An 18,136-nucleotide genomic window follows, 5' to 3' on the forward strand; every position below is an offset into this window, starting at 1 on the left:
GCTAGCCTGGAACTCTCTATGTAGACCAGGCTGGCCTCGAACTCTGTTCTGCCTCTGTTCTCAAGTTCTGCCATGCTTATGTCCCTGATGCTGGGATTAAAGGCATGTGCCACCCTACCCAGCCAGAAGTCTCTGCAATTATTTATTTATTTGTTTGTTTGTAAGGTGTGCACTTTTATTAAACTGGTCTCAAGTCAGTGTACAGGCAAGCCCTGGCTGCCTCAACACCTCAACCCACTCCCAGGGAGACCAAAGCCTTCATACATCAAGTTGGGGGGACAAGAAAAGGAGGACTACAGTGGCTAACCATTCAAAAATAAAAACAAAACAAAAAAAAAGTATTAAGGCAGAAGATTAAAAAAAAAATTTGCAGTACATAATTTACACAGAAGCAATGTTGTCACCTCCCCGGTGTGGACTCGGGGTGTGGACTCGGCCACCATCCTCCAGGGAATGGGGTGGCTTTTGGGAGAGTGAGGGACTTCCTGTATATAGCCATATATCTCATGGATACTTAGAATGACTATTAAAAAGGAAAAAACAAAACAAAACAAAAACAATGTACAATCAAAGTCTTCAGCCACATTGTACAACTTTGGGGGATGCTTGCTCCAACCGACTGCTGTCGCCTTCACGGTTCCAGTTTTTAAATCCTGAGTCAAAAGCGCCAAAAACAAAAAAAAAATTCTTTTAATTTTTATTTAAATTTTTTTTCATTTTATATACCAACCCCAGTTCCTCCTCTTGTGGGGCATACATGGGCGCAAAGAGGGTGCCCAGAGAAATTTAGACAAATAGAGCTTAAGCTTTAAGCTGTTTGCGAACAGAGTAGATACAAAGGATCATGTGGAGAGGAAGTTAGTTTAAACTGTTTATGCAGAGTAGATACAAAGGATGGCTGAGAGGAAGTTAGCTTGGGTTGTTTGTATGGAGATTAGATACAAATGGTGAGGAAGGAAGTTAGCTCAAGTTATTTAGATGATGTCAGGGCATAAACAACTTGTAAATAGCGTGACCTTTAAAATGATTGGTTGGTTCCTTCATCCCCCCCTCCTAGGGTTCTGAGGTTTTCTGGTATAAAAGAGGCTTACTGCTTATCAATAAATGAGTTCTTGCTTGACTTGACTCCCCGCTGCGTCTGATTGTCTGATTGTCTGGGGTAAGAGGAAGGCTGGGAAACAGGCCAGCGGCAAGCACTTACCTTTCCTTGGTTCCAGGCCACCTCTTCACAGATGACCTAATGTCCTGGTGGGGCAGGTCCCCACATCCTCTCTCCCCTTCTCCCACCCCCCCTCACCTCCCACCCCCATCCACTCCTCAGAGGGGGTAAGGCCTCCCTTGGGTAGTCAACAAAGCCTGGCACACTAAGTTGAGACAGAGCCTACCCCCTCTTCCCTTAACAACAACAACAACAAAACCCAAAAAAAAAAAAACAAAAAACAAAGCCATGCCAATGTTGTCTCATTTTTTTTTTTCTGTGCAAGTTAGGTTTTGTCCAAGAAAGGGTGTAAAACGCAGCGCTTAGTAACAGTCCACCCAGAAGCATTTGCAGAACATGATGGAGGGGCCAGACTCAGTATTCCTACTTGCTGACCCACATCCGCTGGAAGGTGCCAAGTGAGGCCAAGATGGAGCCACCGATCCACACAGAGTACTTGCGCTCAAGAGGAGCAATGATCTTGATCTTCCCGCTGCTGGGAGCCAGAGCAGTGATCTCCTTCTGCATTCGATTTGCAATGCCTGGATACATGGTGGTACCACCAGACAGCACTGTGTTGACATAGAGGTCTTTGTGGATGTCAATGTCACACTTCATGATGGAATTGAATGTAGTTTCTTGGATGCCACATGATTTCATACCTAGGAAGGAAGGCTGGAAAAGAGCCTCAGGGCAGCGGAACTGCTTGTTGCCAATAGTGATGCCCTGGCCATTGCAGCAGTGGCCATCTCTTGCTCGAAGTATAGGGCAACATAGCACAGCTTCTCTTTGATGTCATGTATGATTTCCCTCTTGGCTGTGGTGGTGAAGCTGTAGGAACGTTCACTTAGGATCTTCATGAGGTAGTCTGTCAGGTCCCGGCCAGCCAGGTCCAGACGCAGGCTGGCATGAGGGAGAGCGTAGCCCTCATAGATGGGCACAGTGTGGGTGACCCCATCTCTGGAGTCCATCACAATACCAGTGGTTCCAACAGAGGCATATAGGGACATCACGGCCTGAATGGCTACATACATGGCTGGGGTGTTGAAGGTCTCAAACATGATCTGGCTCATCTTTTCACAGTTGGCCTTGGAGTTTAAGGGGGCCTTGATGAACAGCACAGGGTGCTCCTCAGGGGCCACATGCAGCTGGTTGTAGAAGGTGTAGTGCCAGATCTTCTCCATATCGTCCCAGTTGGTGACAATGCTGTGTTCAATAGGATACTTCAGGGTCAGAATTGCCTCTCTTGCTCTGGGTCTCATTACCCACGTAGGAGTCCTTCTGGCCCATGCTCACCATCACGCCATGGTGCCTAGGGTGGCCCACGATGGAGGGGAAGATAGCCTGGGGGAGCATCAACACCTGCGAAGTCAGCCGGCTTTGCACTGCCGGAGCCGCTGTCAACAAAGAGTGCAGAGATATCGGCATCCATGGAGAACTGGTGGCGGGCGTGGAGAGGTGAAGAGCGAGCGGCAAGAGACCTGTGCTTGCGGGTGGATGCCAGCCCTCTGCAATTATTTATGATGCTACAGTCATCAGGGTCTCTGAAGACTGCTATTGTAATAGCTTGAATTTGAGAGGCAGGACAAATACTTTTTGAAGATCCACATCCAGAATACAGCAACAAACTCAGTGAATTCCTCCCACGATGTAGCCCTTGACCCTATTTACACAGTAGTTTACAAAAACAAGTCAGTTTTTTGTTTGTTTTCTGAAGCAGGGTTTCACGGAGCCCAGACTGGTCGCAAATACTGTGTAGCTGAAGATGACCTCATATTCCTGGTCCTCCTCCACCCCCCAAGTGCTACGATTACAGGTATATGCTATTATGCTATTCATGCTTGGTCTAAAACAAAAATTCTGATATATAACAATGGACAAGAACACACACGGGGGGGGGGTTAATCAATAAAAAATTGGGTGACTTAAATCAACTTACTTTGATATTTATACTATGTTGTAGAATATTGTTTTAAGGTATGTGACTTTTATGTTGTATTTGTTTAACTATGTGAAGCTGTGTTACTGTGCCTGTCTAAAATACCTGATGGTCTAATAAGGAACTGAACAGCCTAGGAGAAAGGACAGGTGGGGCTGGCAGACAGAGAGAATATATAGAAGAAGTCTGGAAAAAGAGGAAGAAGGAGCCAGAGAAGGAGGAGGACATCAGGGGCTAGCCACTCAGCTACAGAACAATGGAGAAATAAAGAAAGGTATACAGAAATAGAGAAGGTAAAAGCCCAGAGGCAAAAGACAGATGGGTTAATTTAAGAAAAGCTAGCAAGAAACAAGCCAAGTTAAGGCTATGGATTTATAATTAAGAATAAGCCTCTGTGTGTGATTTATTCGAGAGCTGGGTGGTGGGCCCCCCAAAAGAACAAAAACAACCAACAACAATATTACTTCCAACTTAAGAGTGCCTTGTTATGTTTTGGATTGATTAAGAAACATGAACTTCTTGTGACTAGAGAGTTGGCTCAGTAGTTAAAAGCACTGGTTGCTCTTCTGGAGGACCTGAGTTCAAGTCATAGCACCCACATGATGACTAACAACTGCGTATAACTCCAGTTCCAGGGAATTTGAAGCCCTCTTCTGGCCTCTGTGTACACCAGGCGTGCATGTGGTACACAGACGTACATGCCAGCCAAAACACCCACACCCACACCCACACCCACACACCCCTACCTCAAAAAAAAAAACATGAAACCAAATATGGTGGCTCATAACTGTAGTCTTATCACTCAAGAGGCTGAGGCAAGACTGCTGCAAGATAAGGGCATTCTAAGCTATAGAGAGCCTGTCTACACAACAACCAAAAAATAAGATAAAATTAAATTCAACTGTGAGAAAGGTTTTCTCTATATATTAGCAGGCACATAATGTCTTTATACATTATACATTTTACTAACACAGCCATTGTTGAACTAGCTGAACCATAGCCTGTAAGCCATTCTAATAAATCCCCTATATATATTAAATAAATATAAAATATTAGCATATATAATAAATAATATATTTATATTATTTTAAACATAATATAAATTGTAGTGGGTAGCTGTTCCAGCTTTGATCTTGAAACACTGCCCCTAAAGTGACAGCAGGTAACTGCCACACCTGCCTATGACCTGCCCCTGGGGCGTGGCTGAGAGGGAACCCCTTAGCCCCTTCTGGATACCTCGTGGTCCTGGAAGCTGGATGGGACACCAAGCCAGAGTTCTCTTCTGGATGGTACCTCATCTTTCCCTGATCCTGTAACCAACCCCTATTGGATGAATGTAAGTTATCCCAGAAATAAACCTCTCTTGATTACCAGATAAATTACGTGGAATTACCTCATTAATTACAGTAATAATAAATTATATTATAAATCATCTTTATATATTCTATATAGAGTGAATATGTATTATAATATATATATTCATTCTATTAGTTATGTTCCTCTAGAGAACCTTGACTAATACAGTCTCCTTTGATGCCATCTCCAAGACCTACAACTACTTGACCCCTGACCTCTGGAAAGAGACTATTCACTAAGTCTCCTTACCAGGAATTCACTGACCATCTTGTGAAAACCCACACCAGAGACTCAATTCAGAGGACTCAGGCTCCAGCTGTGGTTACCAAATGGGGTTTTTATACAAGAAAAATAAAGCGAATTAAATCTTGTTAAAAAAATAGATAACTAGAAGATACACAGGAACATAAATGAATCAAAATAAAATTCTAGAAAGAAAGCAAGTGACCAAGAAGGGAGGAGAAAGTGCCTCATCTTTCCCTAGGTATCTCCAGGTACGCAACAGACACACATACTATTACTTGGGTTTTTCCCTTGCAAATTGGCTGTTACAAGAATCCATCCAAATATGAACTATAAAGGGTAAGACAGACATGGGGGTACACTCCTGTATTCCTAGGCAGAGGGAGGAGGATCACAAGTTTCAGTCCAGCCTAATAGTGGACTAAGCAGGCTAAGCAGGACTGCATAGCAAGGCTCAGTCTATGAAGAGTAGAGAGAATACTATTTTTATTGCTCTATAGTTTTAGGTGTTGACAATGGCATCTCTAGGGCATCCTATTCACTCTGGAAGTTGCCAGAGTCCTGGGAATACTGGCAGGTGTTAAGGGGTCAAAATTAATATCAAACACTGCCCACTTAGATCTCTGCTTACTATGCTTGTTAAGAAGGCAAAACAGCCGGGCGGTGGTGGCGCACGCCTTTAATCCCAGCACTCGGGAGGCAGAGCCAGGCGGATCTCTGTGAGTTCGAGGCCAGCCTGGACTACCAAGTGAGTTCCAGGAAAGGCGCAAAGCTACACAGAGAAACCCTGTCTCAAAAAAAAAAACCAAAAAAAAAAAAAAAGGCAAAACAGACTATCATTAGGAATAATTTCATTGACTTTGTGTTGGGGTGGGGGGAGACAGCCATGTTTGGTTCTATCCTTGGTCTCTGGGCTATCCAGGCAGTTAGGTTTGGGCTCCCTCTGGTGGCCTCAAGTTGGACCAGTCATTGGTTGACCACTCCCACAAGTTCTGTGCCACCATTTCCCCAACACATCTTGCAGGGAGGACAATTTGCAGGTCAAAGGTTTTGTGGGTGGGTTGATGGGGTTCAGAGACTGAAGTGGCAATCATGGACCCTGTATGGGTCTGAACTAGGTCGTCTACATATACTTTATTGTAGAATATTATTTTAAGATGTGTTACATTTGTTTGTGCTGTGGGCATTTAATGATGCAAAGATGTGTTGCATTCTTTTATGTTGCATTTGTTTACCACTGTGAAGCTGTATTACTTTGCCTGTCTAAAACACCTGATGGTCTAATAAAGAGCTGATCAGTCAATAGCAAGGCAGAAGAAAGGACAGGCGGGGCTGGCAGGCAGAGAGAATAAATAGAAGAAGAAATCTGGGGGGAAAAGAAGAGAAAGTGCAAGAGAACAAGGAGAAGGACGCTAGGGGCCAGCCACACAGCCAGCCAGAATAAGAGTGAAAGTAAGATATACAGAAGAAAAGGAAAAAGCCCAGAGGCAAAAGGTAGATGGGATAAATTAAAGTTAAGGAAAGCTGGCAAGAAAGAAAAAAGCTAAGGCTGGGCATGCATAAGAATAAGCCTCCGTGTGTGATTTATTTGGGAGCTGGGTGTTGGGTCCCCCAAAAGAGCAAAACCAACCAACACCTTATGGTTGTATAGCTTGGTGTTCTTGTGGAACTCCCAACAGGGGAAGTGGGGGTATCTCTGACCGTTTTCCTCCTACCAGGTTGCCTCTTCCGGCCTTGATATGAGGGTTTGTGTCTAATCTTATTGTAACTTGTTATGCCGTGTTTGGTTGATATCCCTGGAGCTGCTCTTTTCTGAAAGGAAACGGAGGAGCAGTGGATGGAGGGGAAATTGCAGGGTCTGGATGTAATGTAAGTGAAAAGAATGAATGAATCAATGAATGGCCAAAACAGCTACTAAGCACTCAAGAAGGCAGAGGCAGGTGAATCTCTGAGTTTGAGGTTAGCCTGGTACAAATAGTGAGTTCCAGGACAGCCAGAGCCACAGTGAGACCATGTTTTTGTTTGTCTTAGGGATAGTAAAAACATATTGCTTCTTCCTTCCCAACTTTAGATTAGCAGGAGAATAAATTTGTAAAAGTTAATTCCTTGGTTTGGAAGAAAAAACCATTAAATTGTTCCCCACCCAGAAATAACCATCCCTTTTCTTTTTTTCTCATTTTGTGTCCTGAGAGTTTACGTGGCTTTGTGTCAGGGCACACAGGTTATCAGGCCTGTGTAAATACTGAAAGGTCAGTCAGAAATATGAGTCATAACCACTTTCAGCTAGCATCCTATTGACTATTGCGAGTCTCATTCCTTCTTTGGAAGTAGCTCAGGAAGTTTGGCAGGACTACATTTTTGTACCCTTTGTGGAGATTCCTCTTGCATTCTGAAATGCTGGTCGGTTTATCAGTCAGTTGACAGGTGTATCTAGTTTTCAACGAAATTCACTACTGTTAGAAATACTTCTGTTGTTGCTCTGACACAGGGTCTCACTCTGCAGCTTGGGTTGGCATCCACTCCTGAGTTTTTGCCTCATCTTCCAAGTACAGAGATTACAGCAACTTCGTGCTCGGAATGTCCCTCGCATGAGAACATTATCAATTAACTGAAACCTCCCTCCATACTGGGGATCAAACTCAGGAGTTCATACGTTCTACGTTAAGTACCAGTGAACTCCATACACCCCCGGCCCCCATACTCCTCTTGAACCACTAAACACTGTTCTGCCAACATTGCCACAATTTTGTGGGCACACTTATAATGTGATGTGAAACATTAGCAACTCCTTCAGGAAACTTGAGCTTTCTCCAAATTAATTCCCATGAGAGTTTTTCCTTCAGCCTGATTCCAATTCTCCTTTCTACACGTTTCAATCTTCAATTTTGTTCCCCTGGATCCCCATATACTCCCCTCTGAATCTCCAATACCTCCTCCATTCCTCTTGTCCACTCCTCCCCACTTCAACTCTCCAGTCACTTTAACTTTGGGCTCTGTGGCTTGCAAAGGACTTGGGCACCACTGAAACTACCTGAAGCTGTAAAGAAAAAAAAAATCAGAAATAGACAACACATGCTATCCACCTGACAGTATGTGGAGACATTCTGGCTGCTGCTAGAGCTCCTTGGTCACTCCTAAGAAATTTAGTCTAGATCCTTCCTAAGACTTACCAATAGTAATCCACAGACAGGGCCCCCAAACTCCCTGTAGGGGATAATACTCATCAGAAGGGCAAAACTTTTTTTTTTTGAAAACTGAGCAAGTAATTTTTTTTCTCACAAACGTAGGTAAAAAGCATTAGCCATATGAACTTCTGTGTGCTAGAAGCAATTTAAGATCCAGCTATTCTTCTCCTAACTACTGTGGCTTGTATTATAGCACCTAACACCTGCCTGAAAGTTTTAGATGAAGCCTGTTAGACCTCTGCATCTGCATGTGTTGTATTTTCTACCTGACTGGTAAATGAATCCTACTCAATTGTCTCAAAGGAAAACACACTATTTTCTCAGAAGTGCATGAAATAACCCAAATGCTTTCCAAGTTCACATGGCTTTGGCAATCCTCATTAAGTAAGAATACTGTTGGTTTGTTTATTCAGCCCGCGAACTGGAACACTGCAAGTTCAGCACACATGCCTTGCTTGCTAAATGGCTGTTGAGTTTGCTGCAGGGTTGTCAGCATCCAAAGTGATGCAGATCCCACAACTTCCCTTCTACCTGGGTTTACGGGTGTGAGTATAAGTTCTCTGAAGAAACAACATTAGTCCTGCAGATTACTTTGTGTGACTACAACACTAGGGCCATGGAGAGGTGTAATACTGCAGATTGAGAGCTAGTATCTGGGACCACCTTCAGTTCTCCTTTATTTGTACATGCACGTGGAAGACAGGTCAGGTCACCTCAGGTGTCTTTCCTCAGGTGTCACGAACCTTAATGAGACAGACTCTCACTGGACTGGAGTTTATCAAGTAGGTTAGGCTGATTGGCCACCACTTTACCTTCCCAGTGCTGGGAGTGCACCACCACTCCCAGCTTTCTAAAAGGGGTACTAGGGATCAAATTTGGGTTGTCACATTTGCAAGGCAAGCACTTTACTGAGCCATCTCCCCAGCCCTTTAGGTTCTTTAAATAGCCATTTACTACCAACCTCTACATCTGACTTAACAGCCTGGTGACTGCTAAGCAAAACTCTGGAATGTGCAATTAAGCACAGCGACCTCTCATTTCCACCAACCCTGAAGTTTAGAATGCTGTGGCATCTGAAACCTATTAAAGAGATGTCCCTGCTCAGTTGTAGTCCACCTACTAGATGCCCCCCACCAGAGGACCCAGTAAGCGGATTGATTTCTAACATTTCTTTTGTTCAGTGACTACAAAAGATCACACAACCTCTTCCACAGTGGAAGAAGTTCCTGGGATTAACGAATTCATATCCTTTGGCCATGGTTGTTTATATGCTGCTCAGAATAAACTATTTTCTTACCCCTAAAGAATAGTTATATATTGCTACCTCTAGATGTTTACGATTTAAACTATACATTCAACCTAAAACCAAATGTACAATGTAGAAGTTCAGTATCCATTTCTTTAGTACTTAAACAAAATCTATTTGGTACTACTAAAGGTGTTAATGGACAAAATAGACATTATAGAAAATGGAAAAATGAAAAAAAGTCCTCTTATCAGTAATTATTTTAAATGTAAAAGAATTAAACACTTTAATTTGGAAAGGGAGAAACTGGGGAACTGGATTTAAAAATATAATCTAACTATAGACTGTCCACAGACACAAACATCATGAAAAGAAAGGGTAGGTGCACAGACAACATATAAACTGTAAATCGATGAGAGCTAAGGTATCTCTACTAATTTCAGATAAAATATGTGAGTGAAAACTCTACACATTACATGACATAAGGAACGACATTATAAGGTGAGGGGTCGATCCATCAAAAGGATGGAATAATTATAAACATAGACACCTATCCCAAAATACACGAAGCAAGAATTGGTAGAACTGAAAGGAGAAATGGTGTGCAACTGCAGCTGAAGATTTCCAAAGACTCCAATGCCCTACAGATAGAAGACGAAGAGGGAAACAGTGAATGGAAATGATTCAAACCTATCTGCCTTCCCAGACATAACATAGAATACTCACTCCACTCAAAACAGCACAGACGCTCTCCTCAAGTCTCCACAGAACATTCTCTAGGCCAGATCATTTGTTAGGCCACACGAGTTTCACGTTTACAAAGAATGTAATGAAACACAGTACTTCTGTCACAAGGTGAAATTAGAAATCAAGGTGAGCAGGAGGGCTCAGAAGATGAATGGTTGCCTCCAAGACTGACAACCTGAAATGGATCCTCAAAATCCATTTGGTGGAGAAAACTGACTCCTGCAAGTTGTCTTCTGACCCCCCCACATGGGCCATCGCACATGCATGCCCACACATATACACATAACATCAAAAATAAATTAATAAAAATGTAATGTAAGGTGTTACCCATGCCTTCAATCCCAGCAACTGGGAAGCAGAGGCAGGCAGATCTCTGTGAGGTTTTGAGGCCAGCCTGGAAAAGATAATGAGTTCAGGTCAACCAAGGCTACACAGAGACACTTTCACCAAAAAAATGTAATTAAAGAATTTGAAATTAAATTTTAAAGAGTATGAACTAAAAATTTAAACTGCATTTGACAATAGGTGTCACTCATAAATTTAATTAAATAAATTTCCTTAAATATGAAAAAAAAGAATTTGAAATTAGAAATCAGCTAACAGGAAAACTAGAAAATTCATACTATATGGAAATTAAACAACATATTTTTTCCAAAAACCAATGAGCTAATCTAAAAATTATTTTAAAACAAAAACACAGCAAACTGATGGGATGCAGCAAAAAAGTATTGAGAGACATTTATTAACTGTAAATGCCTATACTACACAAGATTTCAAATCAACAAGGTAGTTTTATATAAGAACCAAAACAATGGGGGTGAGGTAGAGAGATGATTCCGTCAGTAAAGCGCTTACTGTCCAAGCGTGAGGACCTGAGTTTGAATTCCCTGAACTCATGTAAAAAGCTAGACATGGCAGAGAATGCATATAGTCCCAGAGCTGGACAGGCATAGCCAGAAGCTCTGAAGCTTGCCGGCCAGCCAGTGTTGCTGAATTGGTGAGCTCCAGGTGCAGTGAAAGCCTGTCTGAGAAACTAAGAGCACTAGAGAAAGATATCCAACACTAACTGCTGTTCTCCACTTGTACACACACACACACTTCTGCTGCTGGCACACACAAGAACACATACATGACACACACAAAAACAGAAGGAAAATAATTAAACTCAAAGACAAAGATATGAGAGGTAATATATGAAAAATGAATACAATAGAAAATGCAAAGGCTCTAGCCACTAAACCTGGCAAAATGAGTGTGAGCCCCAGAATCCACATGGTGGAGAACCAACATCCACAAGTTGTCCTCTGATCTCCACATACAATGTTGTACGTACATACACAATGTGCATACACACACACACACACACAATGAAAAAATAAAATAGTGTTAAAAGCTTTTTTTTTTCGAGACAGCATTTTAATAGAAACATATCAGCAAGCATCTGAAGCAAAACCACAAGTGACTCATTTATGTAACCTCACCACTCAGGAGAGAGATGGAGGCTAGACTGCCTCAAGTTTGAGGTTAGTCTGGGCTACAGAGTTCCAGGCTAGCCCTGTGAAACTATACTAACAAACAAACAATGCCCCCAATAGAAAAGAAAAAGAGAAATCCAATCAATAACCAAAAGCCTTCACCAAAAGAAAGGTCCAGAATCATACTGCTTCTCAATATAAAAATTCTATTAATATTTAAAGGAGGGTATTAGTATTTAACAGCCAACTCTTCTCTATGTCTTCCAAATATTAGAAGAATAAACAGTAGCTCCTATTATGAAGCCAGTATTACCTGGTATCAAAGATACAGTAAGCATACTACGGGCTGCTGAGATGGCTCAGCAGACAAAGGTACAAAACTGGTGGAGGTCAACCCCTGGGACCCACATATTGGAAGAAAGGAGACTCCTGCAAGTTGTCATCTAAGGTCCATATAAGCATCTTGGCACGTACACAACCCCCACCAAATATCATAAAATACTTTTAGAAAGAATACCACAGACAAGTATTTCTTATGAACACTTATGCAAAAATTCTCAAGACTATAGGCAAATCCACATCAAAAAAGGTGGTGTTTTACTAAGTAAGAGTAGAAGAATTGTTGCACATATGAAAAGGAATTCAATGTAGTACACATTAACACAATGAAAGAAAATACCACAATTATCTCAACTAGTACAGAAAGCTAGTTGATAAAGTTCCACATGGTTTAATGATTAAAAATCAAACTCCGGGCCGGGTGGTGGTGGCGCACGCCTTTAATCCCAGCACTTGGGAGGCAGAGCCAGGCGGATCGCTGTGAGTTCGAGGCCAGCCTGGGCTACCAAGCGAGTCCCAGGAAAGGCTCAAAGCTACACAGAGAAACCCTGTCTCGAAAAAAAAAAAAAATCAAACTCCGGGGTTTGGAGAAATGGTTTGGTGGTTAAAAGCACTGGCTGCTCTTGCAGAGGACCTTGGGTTCAATTCCCAGAACCCACATGGTGGCTCACAATTGTCTGTAATTCCAGTTCCAGGAGATCCAATGTCCTCCTCTAGCCTCTGCAGGTAACATGAATGTACATGTGGCACATGTACACATGCCAGCAAACACTCATACATATAAATATGAATAAATTATTTATAAAAATAAAACTCCAAAAACTAGGACTGAAAAGAAACTTCCTATTCTCATAATGGGTATTTATGAAATTCCTACAAAGCTATTGACTTGACACGACTCTATTCAAAGTTGTATTAGAAGCTCCAGTTACACACTAGGCTTACATACCAGGCAAGAGGAAGAAAGCACCCAAACTAGAAAGAAACTCTTTGTAGATGGTTAAGATGCTATGAATAAAAACCACCAAAATATATTAGCACCAACAAGTCAATGAAAAAAATGGAAGATACAAAACTATTATATAAAATATCAGTTATAGATGGTTATATAGACTGGCAATGCATGTGTAAGTTCAGAAAATAATCTCATTCATAAGAGCATTAGAGTAAAATATTTGGGTATGTTTAGGGAGTAACATAAAACTTTACATGGGAAGTACAAATCTAACTGAAATTTTAAAGACCTAAATATACATCTTATAGTCATTAGGAGACTTAAAAATACTAAGATGGCAATACTCTTCAAAGACATTCCTATCAAAACCTCCAAAAGCCTTTCTACAGAAATAGAAACATTCCTGCTAAAGTTCACATAGAATTGCAAGTGACCCAAGTAGATAAAATCATCTCACAAAGGAAGAGCAAAGATGGAATTCACACCTCCTGACTAAATCTATTACAGAGCTACAGTAATCAAAATAGTGTAGTACTAGCATAATGACTCAACACATAGACTCTGACGGGTGTAGTGGTGCACACCTTTAATCCCAGTACTTGAGAGGTAGAGGCAGGCCAGACAGGGTTACATAGTAAGACTCAAAAAACCTAAACAAACAAAAACCAAGCCAACCAAACCAAACAAAACCAAAACCTGAACACTAAAAAGAAAAAAAATAAGCCAGGTGGTGATGGCACACTCCTTTAATCCCAGAACTCAGGAAATAGAGGCAGGCAGATCTCTAAGTTCAAGTCTAGCCTGGCCTATAGAGCAAGTTCCAGGACAGCCAGAGACACACAGAGAAACTCTGTTTCAAAACAAAACAGAACAAAATCCTGAATGAACAAGAATCTGCCAATCATTTCTTCAATATACCAAAAGCAACAAAAGAAAAAAAAGTTAAAATTTATTACTCTAAAAGTAGTAGAGTAATAAATTTAACTTCACTACAATTAAATACTCTTGGACTGGTGAGACAGCTCAGCAGGTTAAAGGCACTAGGCAAGCCTGACAACCTGAGTTCAATCCCTGCTATCTACAAGGTAGAAGGAAAGAACAAACTCTTTTTTGTTGTTGTTGCTTTGGAGACAATTTCACTATGTAGTCCTGGCTGTCCTCGAACTTGCTCTGTAGACCAGGCTGTTCTCAAATTCAGAGATCCACCTTCCTCTGCCTTGCAAGTGCTGGGATTAAAGGTGTGCAGGTATGCACCACCACCATCTGGTGAGAATGAGCTCTTACAAGTGTCCTCTGACTTCCATATGTGCCATGGCACAATGTGCGTACACACACACACACACACACACACACACACACACACACACAAATGTAATAAAAATTAAATACTTTGTGCAAAGGATAGAGAAGACAACTTTTAACTGGATAAAATATTAGCAAACTACTCTATTTGATAAGAATCTAGTATCTGAATATATGAACAAGTCTTATAATTTAGTAACAAAAGAGAGACACCCTATTTGAAAATGGCCAGTGTGGAGACATTTAAGAGAAAAGCTACAAATGGCAAATAGATGATATGTCAAATTTTTAGTTATTAAATAAAATTTTCAAATGTCATGAACCCACTTCACATCATCTAGGATGGCCATAAGAAGACAATAGAAAACACCATACATTGATAAGGCTGCAGAGAAATTGGAACTCAGATGCTACTAGCAGCAGTGTAGTTTGAAGATTTCTTAAGTTCAGAACAGAATCACCATGTATCTCAGCAGTTTCATTCTGTGTATATTCTCAAAAGATTGTGAAATAAGGAATTAAACAAGTGTTTATACAATCCCTAAAAAGTGGAAACAACCCAGATGCTTAACTACTTTCAATAGAGTATAGTATATATAACATATATGTATATGTAGATACATATATATGTAATTCAGTTATAAAAGGGAATGAATGCTTGACATGAATGAACCTTGAAAAACATGCTAAATGAAAGAAATCCAACATAAGTCACAGTTCCAGTGATGTAAGATATCTAAAGGAGGCAAATCCAGATGAAGAGGGGTTAGTGGTTTCTCGGGGCTGGGTAGAGAAGAAATGGAAAATAATTGCTCAATAACGGGTGCTGAGCTTCCTTCTGAGGTGATGAAAATGTTCCGAAACTGCAGGGTGATGATAACTGCACAACACTGAACACACTAAATGTCTCAACTGGATATTTTAAAATGGTTAGCCTGGTAAATTTTATGTTTATTTTACAATAGAAAATTAAAAACAAAGTTGAGAGATGTTATTATAGGAATTCGAGGGTGAAAAGATGGTTTTGTAGCTTGCAAAACTATTAAGTTCTAATGTGTCTAATAGTATACATTCTTATATTCTATAGCGAATAAAAAAGTTGTATAAAATAATTTTTTTACTGTGCTAGACATTATTTCTAAATTTTAACTATAAGTGGATAATTTGTCCACTCAAAAGGAAAAATACACTTTATTCTAATAGCAGGAAGAAAAAAATAATTGAACAAAGTATGTGATTTGAACCAGATAATTCCAATGTAAAACGACAGTTGGGTTTTTTTTTTCCGTTTTTCAGACAACTTGCACTATGCAGCCCTAGCTGGCCTGGAACTGACAAAGAGATCAATCTGCCTCTGCCTTCCAAGTGCTGGGATTAGTGGTGTGAGCCACCTACACTTGACCTAAAGCAAGGTTTTTGTAGGCAACTGGCAAAAATTCTTTAGTGAAGCTTTAGGAAAGGACATTTTATAAAGTGTAATTACACAAGGTCCCATAAACCCTTGGGTCCTTCCTCTTAAACTGGTTTGGCAATTTTATGTGAATGAGAGAATGAAATATGCAACATTTTCTATGTGCAACATTAAACAGTGTGGTTTTGAAAAAGACAAAAAGCATACAAATAATGATGTGTGGAACAAGACAGGGTAGCACACAGCTATAATTCCATCACTTAGAGCCCAAGGCAGGAAGATCACAAATTCAAGGCCAGCCTAGGAAACACAGCAAGACTCTTGTCTCAAAAAAAACATCGAGTAACATCTATGATGGTATGCTGTCCAGAACAGAAACGATTAACAGAATATCAGGCACTCTAACAAAATAAGCACCATCTCTTCTTCCAACTTCAACCTAAACTACTTCTATATTGACATTATGAAACTGCTGACTTTGAAAGTTTGACCAAAAAAATGTTTATACTTGAGCTTGATTTTTCTAAAGTGGCAATAATTGTCTACTTTGAGAATGCCGGGAATTTTACTATCTTTTTACTATAGCCTCCTCCACAGTGTCTCAAAACTACCAACAAAATAACGAAGAGAATGTATAAAAATAAGCGAATGTGAACTGTCAAATGTGAATTAAGGAAGTCATCAGGAAGATTTTGTTTTCTAGCTTTATGATTTTCTCACAATATTTGGAGTTTAAAGATCTTCCCCAAGAAACCTTTTTAAAATAAAAGTTTTATTGGAGAAAAATAGAACCACCACATACACAGGGGAATAAAAGCATAAAAATTCAACCGATACAGAACAACTGAAACTCACAATTATGCAATGTAGTTTGCCATTACTTTTCAGTTTCTTAACCAGCTTCCCTTAATAGTCTGGCTAGTTTTTCAGCTGAAACAGCATCAAATTTTCAAAGAATTAAGAACCCCAGAAAAGGGACCCATTCTCAAGATAAAGAATGTGGGATCAAGAACCTCCTAGTAGGAACAAGTCTACCTAAATATTCCTTAGATTAACTAGTGAGTGGTGTAATAGTCTCCATATCCCAGAGACCAACAAGGATTAATCAGAACACTGATGTTGACGGTCCAGTAAACATAACAGTCACATTTCCTTGTCAGAAGAGCTCCTGTAAGGAAATCGGAGAGGAGCTGGACAAAAATATACGAAATAGCTGCTCGAAAAGAATTGGGAAGCTAATTCTAAATATTAATATATAGTCAAACAGTGTGCAAGTTGATGCATTAGAGAAATGGGCAACTTAAAAAAATACAGAGAGCTGGCCACAGGTCTTTGAGAATTCAAGAGAACCATCAATAGTAGACATAGAGCCCCAAATCTCCTAAGCTGAAGGTTAAGGTCTAAGCAGTGCCCCTAACTGGCTCCAGAAAGACAAGGAAATATGCTGCTGGATAAAGCACTGAAGAAGTTCTAATTCAAAAGCAAACACTAAAACTGTCTGCTTCTTTCCCATAATCAATTCCCTTCATAGAAAAAAGAAACCAGGAAGCAAAGCAAAACCTCACATTTTGAATTTGAAGAACAATACTTTTGTTATTCTGTGTGTGTGTGAACAATTTGGGGACATTTCCCTGAAAAGCAGGTGTCCAGTGGCTATGAGAACTCTTAAATTCAAGCAATTAAAAAAAAAAAAAAAGAATACAGAACTTGACATTTTCAAATAAGGAGTGTGTAAGTGAGACAAGGGAGAACCATATGTAGAGTTTCTCCAAGTCAGGAGGTGGATGAAAGTAAAAGCTTTGTTTACCAACAAAGAGAAGAGATGCTTCAAAAAAAATAAAAAACCACTTCAGTAGAAAACACTGGAATGCAAATTGCAAATCCTAGGAAGCCTCTAACAGTTGACAATTGGCCCAAGTTAAAGACAAAATGATGCAAACAACATTTAAAGACTGAAGCATGATGAAATGTCGCTGGTGATTTTTGCTGAAATTTATAAAACAGGTTGATTTTGGTCTGTGATTTTCATACTGTATTCATTTTTAATAAAAAGAACTGGATTTCCCCCTCTTACTATGTCCTTCTAGTATGAGATGATCAGCAATTTTTCTATTTTATCTATTTTAATAAGTACCTGTTAATCAGCACAGTAAATTTGGGGCTAAGTCTTATGTACACATCCCATACTCATAAATGGAAAACTTTAGGATGTGAATATATAAGGTATTATGGAAGTAACTGTCACCCTACTTGAAAAACTTGTTTCCAAATAAGGTTTCTTAACCAATCCCTTCAGTGTAACAGAATGCCAACAGCAAAAACAACCTATTTTTCTTTTCAAGGGAAACCATAAAATGGGTGAACAACCAAGTCCAGGGTGGTTTTTCTATATGATAAATACATCCAGAACTCTGTACAGTAAATAAAGTTTGCATGCAGTTTAAGTATCTTTAAGTGACTTTTAAGCAAATAAACCTTTTGCTTCATTGATGATGTATAAGAATCCCCCTCCCCTCTTTAATGGCCATAGGGTTCTCTTCCCCTGTTCCAAAAGGAATCATGAAGACCGAGTACTTTCTTAAAGAGTTTTCTGCATATCATACTAAATAACATGCAAAGAGTTCAACAACATTCTTCTTAAAGGTTAAGTATTACTCTTTAAAATGGGCATGTTAACCACTGAGAAAAGTCCACGCAACTATTTCCATTACACTGCTTCATTTGGTCATTGGAAGTATAA

At 40.1% G+C, this 18,136-nt stretch overlaps 1 pseudogene; it reads right to left on the reverse strand.

The window, feature by feature from the left end:
• Nucleotides 1-1,444: 1,444 nt before the first annotated feature.
• Nucleotides 1,445-18,024, reverse strand: LOC128110656 (actin, cytoplasmic 1-like; annotated as a pseudogene).
• Between the last annotated feature and the right edge of the window lie 112 nt (nucleotides 18,025-18,136).

The sequence above is a fragment of the Peromyscus californicus genome, unplaced genomic scaffold, assembly GCF_007827085.1.
Source record: "Peromyscus californicus insignis strain IS unplaced genomic scaffold, ASM782708v3 Scaffold_10__1_contigs__length_136768540, whole genome shotgun sequence".
In the NCBI taxonomy this organism is placed as follows: domain Eukaryota; kingdom Metazoa; phylum Chordata; class Mammalia; order Rodentia; family Cricetidae; genus Peromyscus; species Peromyscus californicus.